Below are 18,789 nucleotides of genomic sequence, written 5' to 3'. Positions count from 1 at the left end.
CACCTGGCTCCTGGCTTCTGATCTGCGCAGTGTGCCGGCTGTAGCAGCCATTTGGGGGGTGAACCAACGGAAGGAAGACCTTTCTCTCTCTCTCTCTCTCTCTCTCTCACTGTCTAACTCTGCCTGTCCAAAAAAAAAAAAAAAAAAAAAGTAACAAATATTGACAAGAATGTGGGGAAAACTGAACCTATACACAACTGCCTGTAGGAATGTAAACTAATATAGTCATTATGGAGAATAGTATGGAGGGTGCTCAAAAACTAGAAATAGATCTACCATACAAACCAAATATCACACCTCTGGGTATATAGCCAAAGGAAATTAAACAAGCATCTGAAAGAGAAACCTGCACTCCCATGTTCACTGTAGCACTACTCACAATAGATTAATGTCCATTCATAGATAAATGGATAAAAATGTAGCACATATAAAAATAGAATATTATTCAGCCATTAAAAATTAAATCTTGTTTACACTACAAAGGATACTGGAGATAATTATTTTAAGTAAAATAAGCCAGGCACAGAAATTCAAATACTTTATATTCTCTTTCTTATGTGGAAGTTAAAAAAAAATAAGTCAATCTAAACTTAAAACAGTGACTACTGGAGGATGGGAAGGGTGGGGAGAGTGGGTTAAGAAGGAGGTTGGGAAAACAAAACACAGTCAGATTGAGGTAACAAATCCTAGTATTCCATAGTACAGTGGGCAACTATGGCTCATAATAATGTACTATGTACTCTATAAAGAACTGGAAAAGAAGAGCTGGTAGGCTCCAAACACAAAGAAAACAAGGAAATTGAAAGGCTAGATGCCGATTTGATTGGCTTACATTCTGATTATGTGCTGAAATATGGAACTGTATCTTCATAGAAATGTACAGCCCCTGGCCTGCAGCTCAGGCATCCCATATGGGCACTAATTCGAGACCTGGCTGCTCCACTTCTAATCCAGCTCTCTGTTATGGCGTGGGAAAGCAGTGGAAGATGGCCAAAGTCCTTGGGCCCCTGCACCTGTGTGGGAGTTCTGGTCAGAAACCAATGATGAAAGCCAAATACATAGTTCTTACTATGTATCATGATATCACATACAACATCATTTATTATTACCAATTATCCTTGCCAAAAATATATTTTATTTTTATTTTTTATTTATTTGAGAGGTAGAATTACAGGCAGAGGGGGAGAGATAGAAAGGTCTTCCATCGGCTGGTTTAATCCCCAAATGACCACAATGGCTGAAGTTGTGCCTATCCAAAGCCAGGAGCCAGAAGCTTTTTCCAGGTCTCCTACAGGGGTGCAGGAACTTGGGCCACCTTCTACTGCATTCCCAGGTCACAAGCAGAGAACTGGATGGGAAGAGGAGCAGTCGGGATGCAAACTGGCGCCGTTATGGGATGCCAGCACCACAGACAGAGGTTTAGCCTACTATGCCACATTGCCAGCCTGCCAAAAATTTTTTTAAATATCTGTTTATTCATTTGAAAGCCAGAGTTACAGAGAGAAAGGGAGAAGGAGAGAAAGAGAGCAATCTTCCATCCATTAGTTCCCTCCCCAAATGGCTGTAATGGCCAGGGCTGAGCCAGCTTCTTTTGGGCTTCCCATTGGGTACAGGGGCCTAGCACTTGAGCCATCTTCTGCTGCTTTCTCAGGCCCATTAGCAGGGAGCTGGATGGGAAGCAGAGGACCCAGGACTCGATCCAGTGCCCATATGGGATGTTGGCACTACAGACAGCAGTTTAACCTGCTGCACTGCAACTCAGGACCCCGCCAAAAATATTTAATCAGTATGTAACGAAGTCTTTAGACACAAAAGAATTGTCAATCTAGAATTGTACATCCATTACATATATCTTTCAGTAATTATGGAAAGAAAAGGACAAATTAAGGGGATTTAGAACAGCTCTAAAATAATTGCTTAAGGACATTCTGAAAACACAGAACATGAGGCGAAAAAAATGAATAGAGCCTCAGTGAGCTGTGGAATGACTGAGCAGCAGGATACAGAAAAAATATTTGAAGAAATGATGGCTAAAATCTTACTACATTTACTTAAAATGATATATCCAAGAAGCTAAATGAATTTTAAAAATAAAATATGAAAAAAACTACACTAAAGTACATCATTTCTAAATTTCTTTTTTTTTAATTTTTTAATTATTATTAGACAGGTGGAGTTATAGACAGTGAGAGAGACAGAGAGAAAGGTCTTCCTTCCGTTGGTTCACTCCCCAAATGGCTGCTAAGCCAGAGCTATACCGATCCGAAGCCAGGAGCCAGGTGCTTCTTCCTGGTCTCCCATGTGGGTGCAGGGGCCCACGCACTTGGGCCATCCTCCACTGCCCTTCTGGGCCACAGCAGAGAACTGGACTGGAAGAGGAGCAGCCTGGACTAGAACCCGGCACCCATATGGGATGCCGGCGCGGCAGGAAGAGAATTAACCAAGTGAGCCACCGGGAAAGCAGTGGAGGATGGCCCAAGTGCTTGAGTCCCTGTACCTGCATGGGAGACTGGGAGGAAGCACCTGGCTCCTGGCTTTGGATTGGTGCAGCGCTGGCCGTAGCAGCCATTAGAGGAGTGAACCAATGGAAGGAAGACCTTTCTCTCTGTCTCTCTCTCACTGTCTATAACTCTAATTGTCTAATAAAAATAAAAATAAAAATAAAAATAAAAAGTAAGAGAAGGGCTGGCGCTGTGGCCAAGTGGGTAAAAGCCACCACCAGAAGTGCTGGCATCCCATATGGGTGCCAGTTCAAGTTCCTGCTGCTCCACTTCCTATCCAGCTCTCTGCTATGGCCTGGGAAAGCAGTACAAGATGGTCCAAGGTCTTGGGCCCCTGCACCCATGTGGGAGACCTGGAAGAAGCTCCTGGCTTCGGATCAGCGCAGCTCTAGCCATTGCGGCCAACTGGGGAGTAAACTAGTGGATGGAAGAACTCTCTCTCTGTGCCTCTCCTTCTCTCTGTGTAACTCTTTCAAATAAATAAATAAATCTTTAAACAAATAGATTAATTAAAAAAATAAAAGTAAGAGAATGAGGCCAATGTTGTGGCACAGCAGGTTAAAGCCCCAGCCTGCAGCATCAGCATCCCATATGGGAACCAGTTTAAGTCCTGACTGCTCCACTTCCCATCCAGCTCCGTGCTAATGTGCCTGGGAAAGCAGTGGATGATGGCCCAAGTCTATGGGCCCCTGCACCCACATAGGAGACCCAGAAGAAGCTCCTGGCTCATGGCTTCAGATTGGTTCAGCTCCAGTTGTTGTGGCCATTGGGGAGTGAACCAGCAGATGAAAGATGTTTCTCTCTCTATCTCTACCTCTCTCTGTAACTCTTTCAAAAAAAAAAAAAAAAAAAAAAAAAAAAAAGCCCAGCCTTACACATGCCCTGTATGCAGTGCAGTCTCTTTGCAGACTGTCACCACCTCTTTTTTTTTTTTTAATATTTTTATTTATTTATTTGAGAAGTAGAGTTACGAACAAAGAGAGGGAGAGACAGAGAGAAAGGTTTCCCATCTGCTGGTTCACTCCCTAATTGGCTGCAATGGCTGGAGAGGGCCTGATTGGAAGCCAGGAGCTTCATCTGGGTCTCCCAAACACGTGCAGGGGCCCAAGCATTTGGGCCATCTTCTACTGCTTTCCCAGCCCATAGTAGAGAGTTGGATCAGAAGTGGAGCAGCCAGAACACAAACCAGCGCCCATATGGGATCCTGACACTGCAGGCGAAGGCTTGGCCCATTGTGCCACAGTGCCAGGCCCAGACTGCCACCACCTCTTAAAAAAAAGTAAGAGAATGAAAAACAGATATGAGTTATACTATGCAAACACTAATCAAAATAAAGCTGTAATGGCTATAATATTATGACACACAAACATACTTTGGACCTAAATAGATACATAAATAAATAAATAAGAATATTAGGGGACCGATGCTATGGTGGAGTAGGTTAAAGCCCCAATATGCTTGCCAGCATCCCATGTGGGTGCCAGTTCAAGTCACAGCTGCTCTACTTCCCTGCTAACGTGCCTGAGAAAGCAACAGAAGATAGCCCAAGAGCTTGGGCCCCTGCTACCCAGGTGAGACCTCCTAGCTTCGGAATGGTCCAATTCAAGTGGTTGCAGCCATCTGGGGTGTGAACCACTGGATGGAAGAACACAAACTCTCTTTCTCTCTCTGTATGTGTAATTTCAAATAAATAAATAAATCTTAAAAAAATACAAATATACAAAGAATACTACACCACAACAAAGTGAGTTTTATCCTGTGAATGCAAGGCTGCTTCAATATTTGAAAATCAATTCATGTAATCTAATATAAAAACAGTCTGGAGAAGAAAAACAACCAAATGACCATACCAATTGACAGAAAAAAAACACTTAATAAAATACAACGTCCAGGGGCCGGCACCGTGGCTGACTTGGTTAATCCTCCACCTGCAGTGCCCGCATCCCATATGGGCGCCAGATTCTAGTCCCTGTTGCTCCTCTTCCAGTCCAGCTCTCTGCTGTGGCCCAGGAAGGCAGTGGAGGATGGCCCAAGTGCTTGGGTCCCTGCACCTGCATGGGAGACCAGGAGGAAGCGCTTGGCTCCTGACTCCTGGCTTCAGATTGGCGTAGCTCCGGATGTAGCAGCCATTTGGGGAGTGAACCAATGGAAGGAAGACCTTTCTGTCTCTCTCTCTCACTGTCTAATTCTATCTGTCAAATAAATTTTTAAAAATTTTAAAATAAAATAAATACAACATCCATTCATAATTAAAAAGAATACTTAGTAAACAAGTAACAGAAAAAATTTTATGGCCGGCGCTGCGGCTCACTAGGCTAATCCTCCGCCTTGCGGCGCCAGCACACCGGGTTCTAGTCCCAGTCGGGGTGCCGGATTCTGTCCTGGTTGCCCCTCTTCCAGGCCAGCTCTCTGCTGTGGCCCGGGAGTGCAGTGGAGGATGGCCCAAGTGCTTGGGCCCTGCACCCTCAGGGGAGACCAGGAGAAGCACCTGGCTCCTGCCATAGGATCAGCACGGTGCACCGGCAGCAGCGCACCGGCCGTGGCAGCCATTGGAGGGTGAACCAATGGCAAAAGGAAGACCTTTCTCTCTGTCTCTCTCTCTCACTGTCCACTCTGTCTGTCAAGAAATAAAAAAGAAAAAAGAAAAAAATTTATAAGTCTGATAAAGAGTAAGAAATCATTCATCTATTATCTATTCATCTATTATCATATAAAATGATAAAATGGTTAAAGACTCAATGCCTCCTTCCCCAGATCTGGAACAAGGTTAAGATATTCAATATCTGGCCTGGCACTGTGGCATAGCAGGTAAAGCTGCAGGTAAAATTATGACCACAATACAAATATAAAAGTGAAACATAACACATTTTTAAAAAAATATTTATTTATTGGGGCTGGTGCTGTGGCACAGCAGGTAAAGCCACCACCTGCAGCGTCGGCATGCCATATGGGCACCGGTTCTAATCCCAACTGCTCCACTTCCAATCCAGCTCTCTGCTATGGCCTGAGAAAGCTATATAAGATGGCCCAAGCCCTTGGGCCCCGGCACCCATGTGGGAGACCTGGAAGAAACTCCTGGCTGCCGGCTTCATATGAGTTCAGCTCCAGCCACTGCAGCCATCTGGAGAGTGAACCAGCAGATGGAAGACCTCTCTCTCTCTCTCTCTCTCTCTCTGTCTCTCTCTCTCAGTTTCTCTGCCTCTGCCTCTCTGTAGCTCCGCATTTCAAATAAATAAAAAATATTTTTTAAAAAAAGATACTCAATATCATACTAGAAGCCTTAGATGGTACAACACGGGAAGAAGCAGTAACAAAAAGCAAAGAGATTGCAAAGGCAGATATAAAGCATAACTTACTCAGATAGGTCATACTTGTCTACACAGATACTCCCAACAAATTTACCAAAAAAATTCTAAAACTAAGAATGTATTTAGCAGGGACTGGAATACAAGGATTATCATATCAAAATCAACCAATTCTACTAATATCCAAATGAAAACAATTTTTTAAATAACAAGTTATAGAATATTTATTTTCAAAAATTAAAATATTTAAGTATAAATCTAACAAAGTATGTACAGAAGCTATATGCTAAAAGCTAAAAAACTGATGAAATAAATCCAGGAAGATCAAAACCTATCGTGTCATGAATTGAAGTCTCATATAGTAAAGCTTTCAATTTTCCTAAAATTTATATGCAAGTTTAATACAATATCAATCAAATTCTAAGCAGTTTTTATTTTAATACCGACACGTATATTTTAAAACTTATATAGAAAGGCAAAGGAACTGGAACAATTAAAACAATTCTGAGAGGCCGGCGCTGGAATCCCATATGGGTGCTGGTTCTAGTCCCGGCTGCCCCACTTCTGATCCAGCTCTCTGCTATGGCCTAGGAAAGCAGTAGAAGATGGCCCAAGTCCTCGGGCTCCTGCACCCACATGGGAAACTGGGAGAAGGCTCCTGGCTCCTGGCTTTGGATTGGCACGGCTTCAGCCGTTGCAGCCGTTTAGGGAGTGAACCAGCAGATGGAGGGCCTTTCTCTCTGTCTCTCCCTCTCACTGTCTGTGGCTCTACCTCTCAAATAAATAAAAATATTTTAAAAAATTACAAATAAAAACAATTCTGAAATAGAAGACTAAAGTTAGAGGAATCATACTAATTTGAAGACTTCTATAGGGTTGGGTGTTTAGCCTAGCAGTTGGAGACACCTAAATCCCATGATCAGATTGGCTGGATGCTATCCTCGGCTCTAGCTCCTGATTCCAGTTTCCGGCTAGCACAGACAACAGAAAGAAACAGTGAGGACCCAAGTGGTTGGGTTCCTGCTGCCCATGTGGGAGGCCTGGACTGAGTACCAAGCTCCTTGCTTCAAGCCCCTGGCAAGGGCAGGCATTTGGGGAATAAACTAGTGGATGGGTGCTCTCTCTGTGTGACTATCTCTCTCACACAAATAAATAAAAATTTAAAGAAAAAAAAACTTAAAAGATTAATAAAGTGAGATTGAGGAAGGGAAAAAGGAAGGGAACTATGGTTATCGTCTTAAAATTGTACCTATGAAATACAAGAAGTCTGTTCTCTATATCAATAAAAATTAAACAAAAGATTAATAAAGTAATCAAGATAGAGTGGCAATAGAAAGGGATAAATGTATAAATCAATAAAACAGACAAGGTCGACGCCATGGCTCACTAGGCTAATGCTCCGCCTGCGGTGCCGGCACACTGGGTTCTGGTCCCAGTTGGGGCACCGGTTCTGTCCGGGTTGCTCCTCCTCCAGTCCAGCTCTCTGCTGTGGCTCGGGAGTGCAGTGGAGGATGGCCCAAGTGCTTGGGCCCTGCACCTGCATGAGAAACCAGGAGGAAGCACCCGGCTCCTGGCTTTGGATTGGCGCAGTTTGCGCCGGCCGTAGTGGCCATTTGGGGGATGAAACAATGGAAGGAAGACCTTTCTCTCTGTCTCACTCTCTCACTAACTCTGCCTGTCAAAAATAAAAATAAACAAATAAATAAATAAACAGACAAGTCTAGAAATATATCCACACAAATATGGCCAACTGATTTTTTACAGATACAAAAGCAATTTAATAGAATAATTCAAAGTCTTTTTAACATACAAGATTGGACATTCAATACTAAACATTGAATATCCATATGTTAAAACAAAAAAATAAGTCCTAACCTAAACTTCACATTTTGTACAAAAATTAACTCAAAATGAATCACAGTCTAAATGTAAAATTTTAAAGAATAAAATGTTTTTGAATAAAATGCAACAGCAAATCTTTTGACCCAGGACTAGGCAGATTGAAAAGAATAAACCACAGACTGGGAGAAAATACTTGCAAAACACATATCCAACCAAGGACTTGTGTCCAGAATATATAATGAACTCTAAAAATCAAAAAGAAAACAAACAACTCAATTTAAAAATAGGCAAAAGAGTTGGATATTTCTTCAAAGAGAATATAGAAATGGCAAGTAAAACATAAAAAGATGTTCAATATCACTAGCTATTAGGAAAATGCAACTTAAAATCATGATTAGATATCACTACATACCTATGAGAATGGGTAAAATAAAAACACTGACAATTCCAAGTGCTAGTGAGGATGCAGAACAACTGGGATTCTCATGCATTGCTGGTGGAAATACAAAATGATACAGGCACTCTGGAAAAGCATTTAGCAATTTCTTAAAAAGTTAAACATACACTTACCATATTACCCAGCAATCCCACTCCTGGGATTTCTCCCTAGAGAAATGAAAACTAATGTTAACACAAAAACCTGGTTGTCAATGTTTACAGCAGCTCTAATCACAGTTGCCAAAAACTGGAGACAGCCCAAACATCCTTTAACAAGATAAACAATTTGTGTTACATCTACAGAATGCAATACTACTTGGCAAGAAGAAGCACCAAACCATAGATAAACACAACAGCTTAAGAGAAATATCAAAGACATTATGCTACGTAAAAGAACATTTGGAAGGCTTATTATTGATATTTAAATTCTATTTATATATCATTCTCAAAAAGACAAAACCACAGTGATGGAGAAATAGATCAGTTGGCTGCCAGGCATTTCAGGTGTTACTACAAAGGGAGAGCAGAAAACAGTTTTTTGGAGTGGTAGAACTATTCTGCATCCTGATTATGGTATTAATTATATGAAACTATACTTGTGTTAAAATTTATAGAACTATATATTTTTAAAAGTCAGTTTTACTGTGTGACATTTAAAAAATATTATTTCTTTTACAGCTGGTGGGGAGGGGGGCAGTCAGAGAATAGGAAGAATGAACAAAGGAGACTAAGATGCAAGTAGCAAAGAAACACAATGTGTTGATCTAGGAGCCCTGTGAAAAAAGGAATGAATCAAGATAAGAGTGATCAACTGTACCAAACACTGCTGATAGGTGCCAGTGCTGTGGCGCAGCAGGTTGAAGCCCTGGCCTGAGTGCAACACCCCATATGGGCACCGGTTCTAGTCCTGGCTGCTCCTCTTCCAATCCAGCTTTCTGCTATGGCCTGGGAGAGCAGTAGAAGATGGCCCAAGTCCTTGGGCCCCTGCACCCACGTCAGAGACCCAGAAGAAGCTCCTAGCTCCTGGCTTCAGATCGGCGCAGATCCAACCATCATGGCCATCAAGGGAATGAACCAGCAGATGGAACACCTCTCTTTTTGTCTCTACCTCTTTCAAAAAATAAATAAATAAATAAATATTAAGAAAAAAAAAACTGCTGATAGCCAATAAGACAAGGACTGAGAAATGACAATTACCAATGGTCACTGGTGACTCTCATGAGAACTGATTTGGAATAGTATGGTAAATAACTGGTTGAATCAGGTTTAAGACAAAATAAAAGGAGAGAAATTCGAGTTAACAAGTATAGACAATGAAGTTTTGTTACAAAGGAGAGTAAAGAAATACAATAGTTGACAGAAACAGAGTTGAGAAGATTTTTTAAGAAGAAATAAAAGTATGAAGAGAATGAAATATTGATGATATAGCCCAAATGTATTTTTCATACTTTTTTTTTCAGCACTTGAAACTATTTGCTTTCACATACATCTACTATTGGGTAACTATTAATTCTAGAAATATGGCTGGCGCCACAGCTCAATAGGCTAATCCTCCACCTGCGGGGCCAGCACACCGGGTTCTAGTCCCGGTCGGGGCGCCAGATTCTGTCCCGGTTGCTCCTCTTCCAGTCCAGCTCTCTGCTGTGGCCTGGGAGTTCATTGGAGGATGGCCCAAGTGCTTGAGCTCCTGCACCCACATTGGAGACCAGGAGGAAACACCTGGCTCCTGGCTTTGGATCAGCACAGCGCTGGCCATGGCGGCCATTTGAGGGGTGAACCAACGTCTCTCTCTCTCTCACTGTCTAACTCTACCTGTCCAAAAAAAAAAAAAAAAAAAAAAAAAAGTATTTGCTGAATGGCAGTAATAGTTAATAAATCATGCTTTAAAAAAAAAAAAAAACACTTAATCCCACTAACAAGCTCTATGATAGATCAACTTAGTTTCCTACGCATATTCTTTAAAGCACAAAGTTACTCCCTGACTTCCCTGCCCTCTCCTTACATGACCATCTTCAGTCCTATACTATCCACATTTCCAGTATGAACTAAGAACTTAACTGAGTCCTACATTTTCACTACTGTGAAATATAACCTTTTTATTATAACTGTTCTAGGTTTTCCGATGTTCCAATGGGCACAAATGACATGCTCGGGATAACAAATAATATCACCTTTAACAAAAGAAAAGATGAACACCAACTTCAAATTTATATCTAAAAATCTAAAGTTTCAAAGTAGGAAATCCTAATTCAAAACATGGTTCAACTTATATGTAGATATGTTTAGATGAAATGTCTCATTAATTCAGGAAATTATTTTCCTAAAAAGCCACTCCAATTACCACAAAGGAAAAGAATATATAATATAATATAATATAATATAATATAATATAATATAATATAATATAATATAACAACTTGTCAGCTTCACTTGTAAATGTACAATTACTATCATAGGAAAGGTTTTTGCTTTGTAGAATTCAACTACGCATTCAAAAACAGTTCTAAGAAAGGCTCCTAATCTGTTCCATTGTTAGTCAAGTGGTTTATATATGCAGGAAAAAAAAAGAAAATCAGACATATATAATATGGAATGAAAAAAGTGAGAAGAGGAGAAATCACCTCAACATCTCTTACTTTTCTCCTTTATAAAAATCCCTTGTTATTCCTCCCTTTTCTCATTTCTTCCTACCTATTAAAAAAGAAGATGAAGAAGAAGAAAAAGAAAATCCTTGCCAAACCTCACATAAACCTTTAGGTCCCTCTCAAGCATGCAAATGTAATTTTCTGCCCAGACAACACACTCCCTTTTAATGAACTCCAAAAACAATCTGTGAATGCCTACAGAAGAAAAAGAAGAAAATTGCAATGAAAGAAAACACAGAGAGATGTGGGGGAGGGTCAAGATGGAAATGGCAAGTCCAGAGTTTAAATAGACATAAAAGATAATGAAGGTGAAGGGATTGTAATCAACAACACAGTTTGCAGGCTGTCATTTCATACAAATTGGAATCAGAGAAATATATGAATATTCACTTGAATAAAAATCATTCATTATAGGAGTGGTCCTTCAAGTGAAAGGATCCCTGTCAAGCCCAATATAGCTGTCATTCTTTGTTCCATTTTGTAATTTTTAAAAAAATTGTATAAAGACAAAAAAGCAAAAAAATAATGCGACATACCCACAAACCCCTACAGCCATCAAGAGCAGGAGCAAGTTTCTTCATTATATAACTAAATACTATGTCAAAATTAGACATTGAAAGAGTGTTAATAAATGACAAGAGACACTTCAGTTAGTCACATGATCCACGATCCCTCCAGATGCACATTATGATTCAGATTGGAACAGTAAACAGAGTAGGCCACAGGGTAGGGCGGGAGGACTTGAAGAAAAATACAATGCAGGAAAGGTCGTCAAAATGAAAACTGTCTTCTTGCCTTACAATTTGAAAAGAAGTTTTATTGAAAAAAAAAAAATAGCTGGAAACCAATTTAGGCCAAAATAATTACAACATTTTACAATCTATCCTCTTAATGATGAATAGAATTCTTCTCCCTGCTTAAGCATCAAACTGGTTGGGCTCTACACTTGTCTGGCACCACGCTGAGGGCTATTTCCCTTAATATATAACCAATCAAAGATGTATTCAGGCTTTTGTGAGATCCAAAGCTTTGTAACTGCATATTCTAGAGCATCATGAAGTTTCTCTAAAAGGAGCAGACAAAGCTATACATAGTGATAGGCTCTCTCGGGTAGCTAATATTTAGTGGCCTCTCATTTCTCAAAGGTAAACATTGAATCGTTCTATAATACCATGAATACAGATACTTTTTCTTATGTACTTGTCCTATAATATTTATAGTAAACTTTTCTCCTTTTAATTTGAATCAACATACAAGATCATAGCTACTTAAGGGAGAGACAAAAGAGAACTCTTCAAAATACATAACTATTATAAAACAGTAAAATAATCTAAAAATAATCTGAAAAATAATACTACGTTCTCAGACTTAAAGATAAATGTCATCAGCTGAGTGTACAATTTAGCATAAATCTCTATGGGCTAACTATGCTCACATAAGGCATACGTAAATACTATACACTGTTAAATTTATAATTTGTAGATGAAGGCAATTTTACACATTAGTGCATACGTTACATAACAATACCTATATTTATAGAGACTGAACACATAGTCTTTAAAAAACTACCCAACAAAATGCACTAGGGAACCAAGTAAAATCAAGGATCTGAGGATGAAAGGACTTACATAAGAGTATTATGTGAGTTAAATTTTGCTTCATTTATTCATAACAGGCTCATCACCCATGGAATCCATAAGAGTACAGAACACAAATAGAACTAAACATCTGTTTTTACAGAAAAATAGCAGGTATCTTTATATAAATCTATTTCAAACTTGTCATATTCTTCATAAAACAGTACTTTGTACATTTTCCTCCATAGACCGTGTTAAAACAAAGATTAACCACCTAGTAATTTTCAGACTACCATAGAAAAGTAGCTGTAAAAGAGATATACAAATGGCCAATGAGCACATGAAAAGATATATTAAGAAGATGCAAATCAAAACCTCAATGAGATATTTCACACCCATAAGGATGGCTATCTTAACAATAACACAAATAACAAGCGTTGGGCAAAGATACGAAGAAAATGAAACCCTTGTACATCAATTGTAGGAATGCAAAATGATGTCACTACTATGGAAAACATTTTGGTAATGTAAAAACTGATCACAGGATTACCATAGGAACTAGCAATTCTACCCCTAGGTATATCCCCAAGAGAAATGAAAACATATGTCCACACAAAAACATGTTTATAGTTGCATTATTCCTAATAGCCAAGAGGTAGAAACAACATGTCTATCAACTGATGAATGGATGAACAAATTGTAGTATATTCAATTAGAATATTATTTGGCCATAAATAGGAAGGAAGTGCTGATCACCTTATAACTTAGATGAGTCTAGAAAATATTAAACTAAGAAACAGATGCCATACATGAAAGGTCACATATTACATGATTTCTTTTATATGAAATATTCAGAATAAGCAAATCCAGAGAATAAAAGCAGATTAGAAGTTGCCAAGGGATGGGTGGAGAAAGAAATGGGGAATGATTATTTAATGGGTATAGGGAATTCTTAGGGGTAAAAAAATTTTAAAATTAGAAAGTGATGGTATATAATATTATGAATGAATCAAATGCCACTAAATTGTATACTTTAAAACAGTGAATTATGTTCTATGAATTTCATTTCAATAAAAAAATTAACCAACAAAGGTAAAGCTGCTATATTTTTTTAAAAATTACTATTTCAATTTAAAAAATTGAAGTAGTATTTTTGTTTGTTTGTTTTGTTTTTTTTTTTTTTTTTTTTTTTTGACAGGCAGAGTGGACAGTGAGAGAGAGAGAGAGAGAGAGAGAGACAGAGAGAAAGGTCTTCCTTTACCGTTGGTTCACCTTCCAATGGCCGCTGTGGCCGGCGTACTGCGACCGGTGCACCGTGCTGATCCGAAGCTATGAGTCAGGTGCCTCCTCTTGGTCTCCCATGGGGTACAGGGCCCAAGCACTTGAGCCATCCTCCACTGCCTTCCCGGGCCACAGCAGAGAGCTGGCCTGGAAGAGGGGCAACTGGGACAGAATCCGGCGCCCCGACCAGGACTAGAACCTGGTGTGCCGGTGCTGCAGGCAGAGGATTAGCCTAGTGAGCTGCGGCGCTGGCCCAAGTAGTATATTTAAAAAAAAAAAAAAAAAAAAAAAGATTTATTTATTTTGAAAGTTAGCATTACAGAGAGAGAGAGAGACCTTCCATCCACTGGTTCACTCCTCAGATGGTCGTAACTGCCAGGGCTAGGCTAGGCCGAAGCCAAGAGCCAGGAACTTCAATCAGATCTCCCACGTGGGTGGCCAGAGTCCAAACACCTTTCCATCTTCTGCTGCTTTTCCCAGGTCATCAGCAGGAAGCTGGATCAGAAGCAGAACAGCCAGGATACAAACTGGTGCCCATGAAGCATGCTAGGACTACAGGTGGTGACCTTACCCTCTACGCCACAAGGCCACCCCTAGCAGGCTAATTTTTAAGCTGGTAACTTTGTAAGCCCTGCAAATGATATTATAAATATCCAAATCTCTGTTAGCAAAAAAAAAAAAAAAAAAAAGTTCCCATTCCTACTAGAGCTTAGTATCCACCACAAACTGTTCCACTTTTGAAACTACTAAGACTCATATCCCACTCACTCCTAACTCCTCTCCTTCATAAGTGCTTACTTAGTTATTCCATGTTTCTACCTCATTTGGACCTTCAGTATACTAACCAGCATATTAATGGTCTCTATTCACTCTCTTGGGTGCCTACCATCAAGTTATCATTTAATAAATAATAATAAAATTATCATTATTATCCAGCTTAGATCCCATTATATTAATTTACTCTCATCAATATCATAAAACCTCAAATGTCCTTATTTGACAATCAGCTGGCAAAACCTTAATCTCAGAAGTATCTACTTTCTCTACGTCTATACCCAGACTAACAAACACAGCTGAATAAAAATCACACAATTAGGCTGAATGATGGTACTAAAAATTAGGTTTGGGGGGCCAGCACTATGGCATAGCATGTTAAGCCATCGCCTGCAGTGCTGGCATCCCATATGGGTGACAGTTCGAGTCCCAGATGCTCTGCTTCCGATCCAGCTCTCTGCTATGGCCTGGAAAAGCAGTAGACAATGTTCCAAGTCCCTGAGCCCCTGCATCCATGAGGAAGCTCCTGGCTCCTGGCTTCGGAACGGTGCAACTCTGGCCATTATGACCATTTGGGGAGTGAACCATGAATGGAAGACCTCTTTCTCTTTCTCTCTCTTTGCCTCTGCCTTTCAAATAAATAAATAAACCTTAAAAAACAAAACTAGGTTTGCCAACTGCATTTAGGCCCACGATACTGTCAGGCATTCTTCTTTATCAGTCAATCTCTGTTCTTAATGATACCTACATTGAATCAAACCTCTTCCTTCAAAATTCCATTTGTTTTCTACACTTGGATGTCTCACAGACATTTCCAATTCAATATGTTGAAGGTAGTGTTGGGTTGGGTTCAGTCTTCAACCATCTAAATACATTCATGCCCTTCTCTAGCCTCCACCACCACCACCGAGGGACTGAAATCTGGGACTCATCCTTGTCTCTAACTGCTGCCTCACCAGCCATCCACCCAGTATCTAATCACCAAGCCATTTCTACTATTTTTTTTTTTTTTTTTTTTTTTTTTTTGACAGGCAGAGTGGACAGTGAGAGAGAGAGACAGAGAGAGAAAGGTCTTCCTTTGCCGCTGGTTCACCCTCCAATGGCCGCCGCTGCAGCCGGCGCACCGCGCTGATCCTGGCAGGAACCAGGAGCCAGGTGCTTTTCCTGGTCTCCCATGGGGTGCAGGGCCCAAGCACCTGGGCCATCCTCCACTGCACTCCCTGGCCATAGCAGAGAGCTGGCCTGGAAGAGGGGCAACCGGGACAGAATCCGGCGCCCCAACCGGGACTAGAACCCGGTGTGCCGGCGCCGCAAGGTGGAGGATTAGCCTATTGAGCCACGGCGCCGGCTCTCTACTATTTTTTATAATATGCCTGCAATCAAACACTTTTTTCATGTTACCCACTATTCCACATCAATAATAGCTGTAGTTTTCAAAACCTACTCTCCTGGCCTTCACCCTTTGCCTAATTCTAATTCCTTCTCCAAGCTGCAATTAACATTCTAATTGGCATATGACCTTTACTAGGGGGCCTGGTTGTGGTACAGCGGGTAAAGCCACTGCCTGCAGTGCCAGCATCCTTTATGGGCACCGGTTTGAGGCCCAGATGCTCCACTTCCAATCCAGTTCTCTGCTACGGCCTGTGAAAGCAGTAGAAGATGGCCCAAGTCCTTGTGCCCCTGCACTCACGTGGGAGACCCGGAAGAAGCTGCTGTCTCTTGGCTTTGGATTGGCTCAGCTCTGGACATTGCAGTCATTTGGGGAGTGAACCAGTGATGGAGGACCTCTCTCTCTCTCTCTCTCTCTCTCTTCCTGTGCCCCTCTGTAACTCTGCCTTTCAAATAAATAAATAAGTCTTTTTTTGAAAGATTTACTTATTTCTTATTAATTTATTATTAAACTAATTTAAATTTAACCATATCTAATCAAATTTAACCAATGAAATTTAACTTAATTAATATTTAATTACTTTAATTAATTTAAGAAATTTATTTTTTTTAACTTTTATTTAATGAATATAAATTTCCAAAGTACAGCTTATGGATTACAATGGCTTCCCCCACCCCCATAACTTCCCTCCCACCTGCAACCCTCCCCTTTCCCTCTTCCTCCCCTCTTCCATTCACATCAAGATTCATTTTCAATTATCTCTATATACAGAAGATCAGTTTAGCATATATTAAGTAAAGATTTCAACAGTTTGCACCCACATAGAAACACAAAGTGAAAAATACTGTTTGAGTACTGTTATAGCATTAAAACACAATGTACAGCACATTAAGGACAGAGATCCTACATGAGGAGTAAGTGCACAGTGACTCCTATTGTTGACTTAACAAATTGACACTCTTGTTTATGGCATCAGTAATCACCCTAGGCTCTTGTCATGAGTTGCCAAGGCTATGGAAGCCTTTTGAGTTCACCGACTCTGATCATATTTAGACAAGGTCGTAGTCAAAGTGGAAGTTCTCTCCTCCCTTCAGAGAAAGATACCTCCTTCTTTGATGACCTGTTCTTTTCACTGGGATCTCACTCGCGGAGATCTTTCATTTAGGTTTTTTGTTTGTTTGTTTGTTTGTTTTTTGCCAGAGTGTTTTGGCTTTCCATGCCTGTAATACTCTCATGGGCTTTTCAGCCAGATCCATGTGCCTTAAAGGCTGATTCTGAGGCCAGAGTGCTGTTTAGGACATCTGCCATTCTATGGGTCTACTGTGTATCTCACTTCCCATGTTGGATCGTTTAACTAAACTATTTGTTTATTAGTTTTGCCCCTTCTAGAACTTCATGTAATTAAATCATATAATATGTAATCTTGAGTGATGATGCTTTTTCACACAGCATACAAGTATTTCAAGATATGTGAGTATTCAAGGTGTTCATGTGTATTAGGAGTATGGTCCTTTTAACTGAATAATTATATTGTTCATTATATGTATATACCAGTTTCTTTAGCCATTCTCCTGTTCATGTACAACTAAGCTGTTTCCATATTGAGACATTTATGACTGAAGCTGCTATGAACTTTCCTGTACAAGGCTTTTTTTAAATTGACATTGTTGAGATGCACTTTAATTTATCTTGGGTAAATACTCAGGAGTGGAATTTCTGGGTCATAGGTAGGTGTATGTATACATCTTTTCTCAAGTGCTTATATTATTTTATATTCCCAACAACAATTTATGTCTGAGAGTTTATTTGCTCTACATCTTTACCAATATTTGGCTTTTTAATTTTAGCCACTCTAGTGGGAATACAGTAACATTTCATTGTAGTTTTAATTTCTATTTCCCTGATGATTAATAATGTTGAGTGTTTTTCCATGTGTTTTAGTCATTTGTACATAATTTTTTTTTTTTTTTTTTTTTGGACAGGCAGAGTGGATAGTGAGAGAGAGAGAGAGAAAGGTCTTCCTTTTGCCTTTGGTTCACCCTCCAATGGCTGCCATGGCTGGCGCGCTGCAGCTGGTGCACCGCGCTGATCTGAAGGCAGGAGCCAGGTGCTTCTCCTGGTCTCCCATGAGGTGCAGGGCCCAAGCACTTGAGCCATCCTCCACTGCCTTCCCGGGCCACAGCAGAGAGCTGGCCTGGAAGAGGGGCAACCAGGACAGAATCCAGCGCCCCGACCAGGACTAGAACCCGGTGTGCCGACGCCACTAGGTGGAGGATTAGCCTATTGAGCCGTGGCGCCAGCCTGTACATAATTTTTGTAACATGTCTGTTCATATCTTTTGCCCATATTTTATTGGGTTGTCCTTTACTGCACTGTAAACATTCTTTATATATTTTAGATATCAATCTTAGATATCAACTATCTAATATTTTCTCACGAGGTCAAGTATTTATTGACTGTACTACTTAGAGATTTTAAGTGTTACTTAATTCCACTCTTTAAAATAAAATAAGCTTAGATTTGCTTTTTAATTTTTAAAATTTTTTTCAATTATTTGAAAGGCAGAGTGGGAGAGAGAGAGAAACAGGGAAAGAGAGAGAGAGAGAGATTGATCTTTCATCTGGTGACTCACTTCTCAAATGTCCACAACAGCCAATTTTGGGCCAGGCTGAAGTCAGGAGCCAGAAACTCAATCCAGGTCTCTCACGTGGGTGACAGGAACCCAAGTATTTGAGCCAACATCTGCTGCCTCCAAGGTACACAGAAGCAGAAAGCTGGATTGGAAGCAGAGGTGGAACTTAATTCCGGACACACAAATATGGGATATGGGTGTCCCAAGTGGCAGTTTAACTGCTGTGCCATAATAACCACCCCTAAAATTAGATTTAACTGTTGGCTCTATATATAACTAGCTATGGGAGTTTAAGCAAGGTATGTAATGTCTGTGGGCACTTTTCTCACATCCATAAAATAAAGCTAATACTTACATTTCTAGGGTTGTTGTGATGACTTAGATAATGAATTTCAATGTGTCTA

The 18,789-nt window shown here is 40.2% G+C and overlaps 1 protein-coding gene across 3 annotated transcripts in view; it reads right to left on the bottom strand.

The window, feature by feature from the left end:
• ZSWIM5 (zinc finger SWIM-type containing 5) overlaps nt 1–18,789 on the bottom strand; it is a 188,757-nt gene that overhangs the window by 126,082 nt on the left and 43,886 nt on the right. Inside the window, exon 2 of one of the 3 annotated variants that reach the window (XM_051857851.3) lies at nt 8,219–8,254. The exons of the other annotated variants lie outside the window; for them this stretch is intronic. The gene's annotated coding sequence lies outside the window, so the exon portion shown is untranslated. The remainder of the gene's footprint in view (nt 1–8,218; nt 8,255–18,789) is intronic. 3 annotated transcript variants of the gene reach the window in all.

Source organism: Oryctolagus cuniculus, chromosome 7 (assembly GCF_051225735.1).
Source record: "Oryctolagus cuniculus isolate XC-2025 breed Fujian yellow rabbit chromosome 7, ASM5122573v1, whole genome shotgun sequence".
In the NCBI taxonomy this organism is placed as follows: Eukaryota; Metazoa; Chordata; class Mammalia; order Lagomorpha; family Leporidae; genus Oryctolagus; species Oryctolagus cuniculus.
This window is presented reverse-complemented; position numbering and strand designations above follow the sequence as displayed.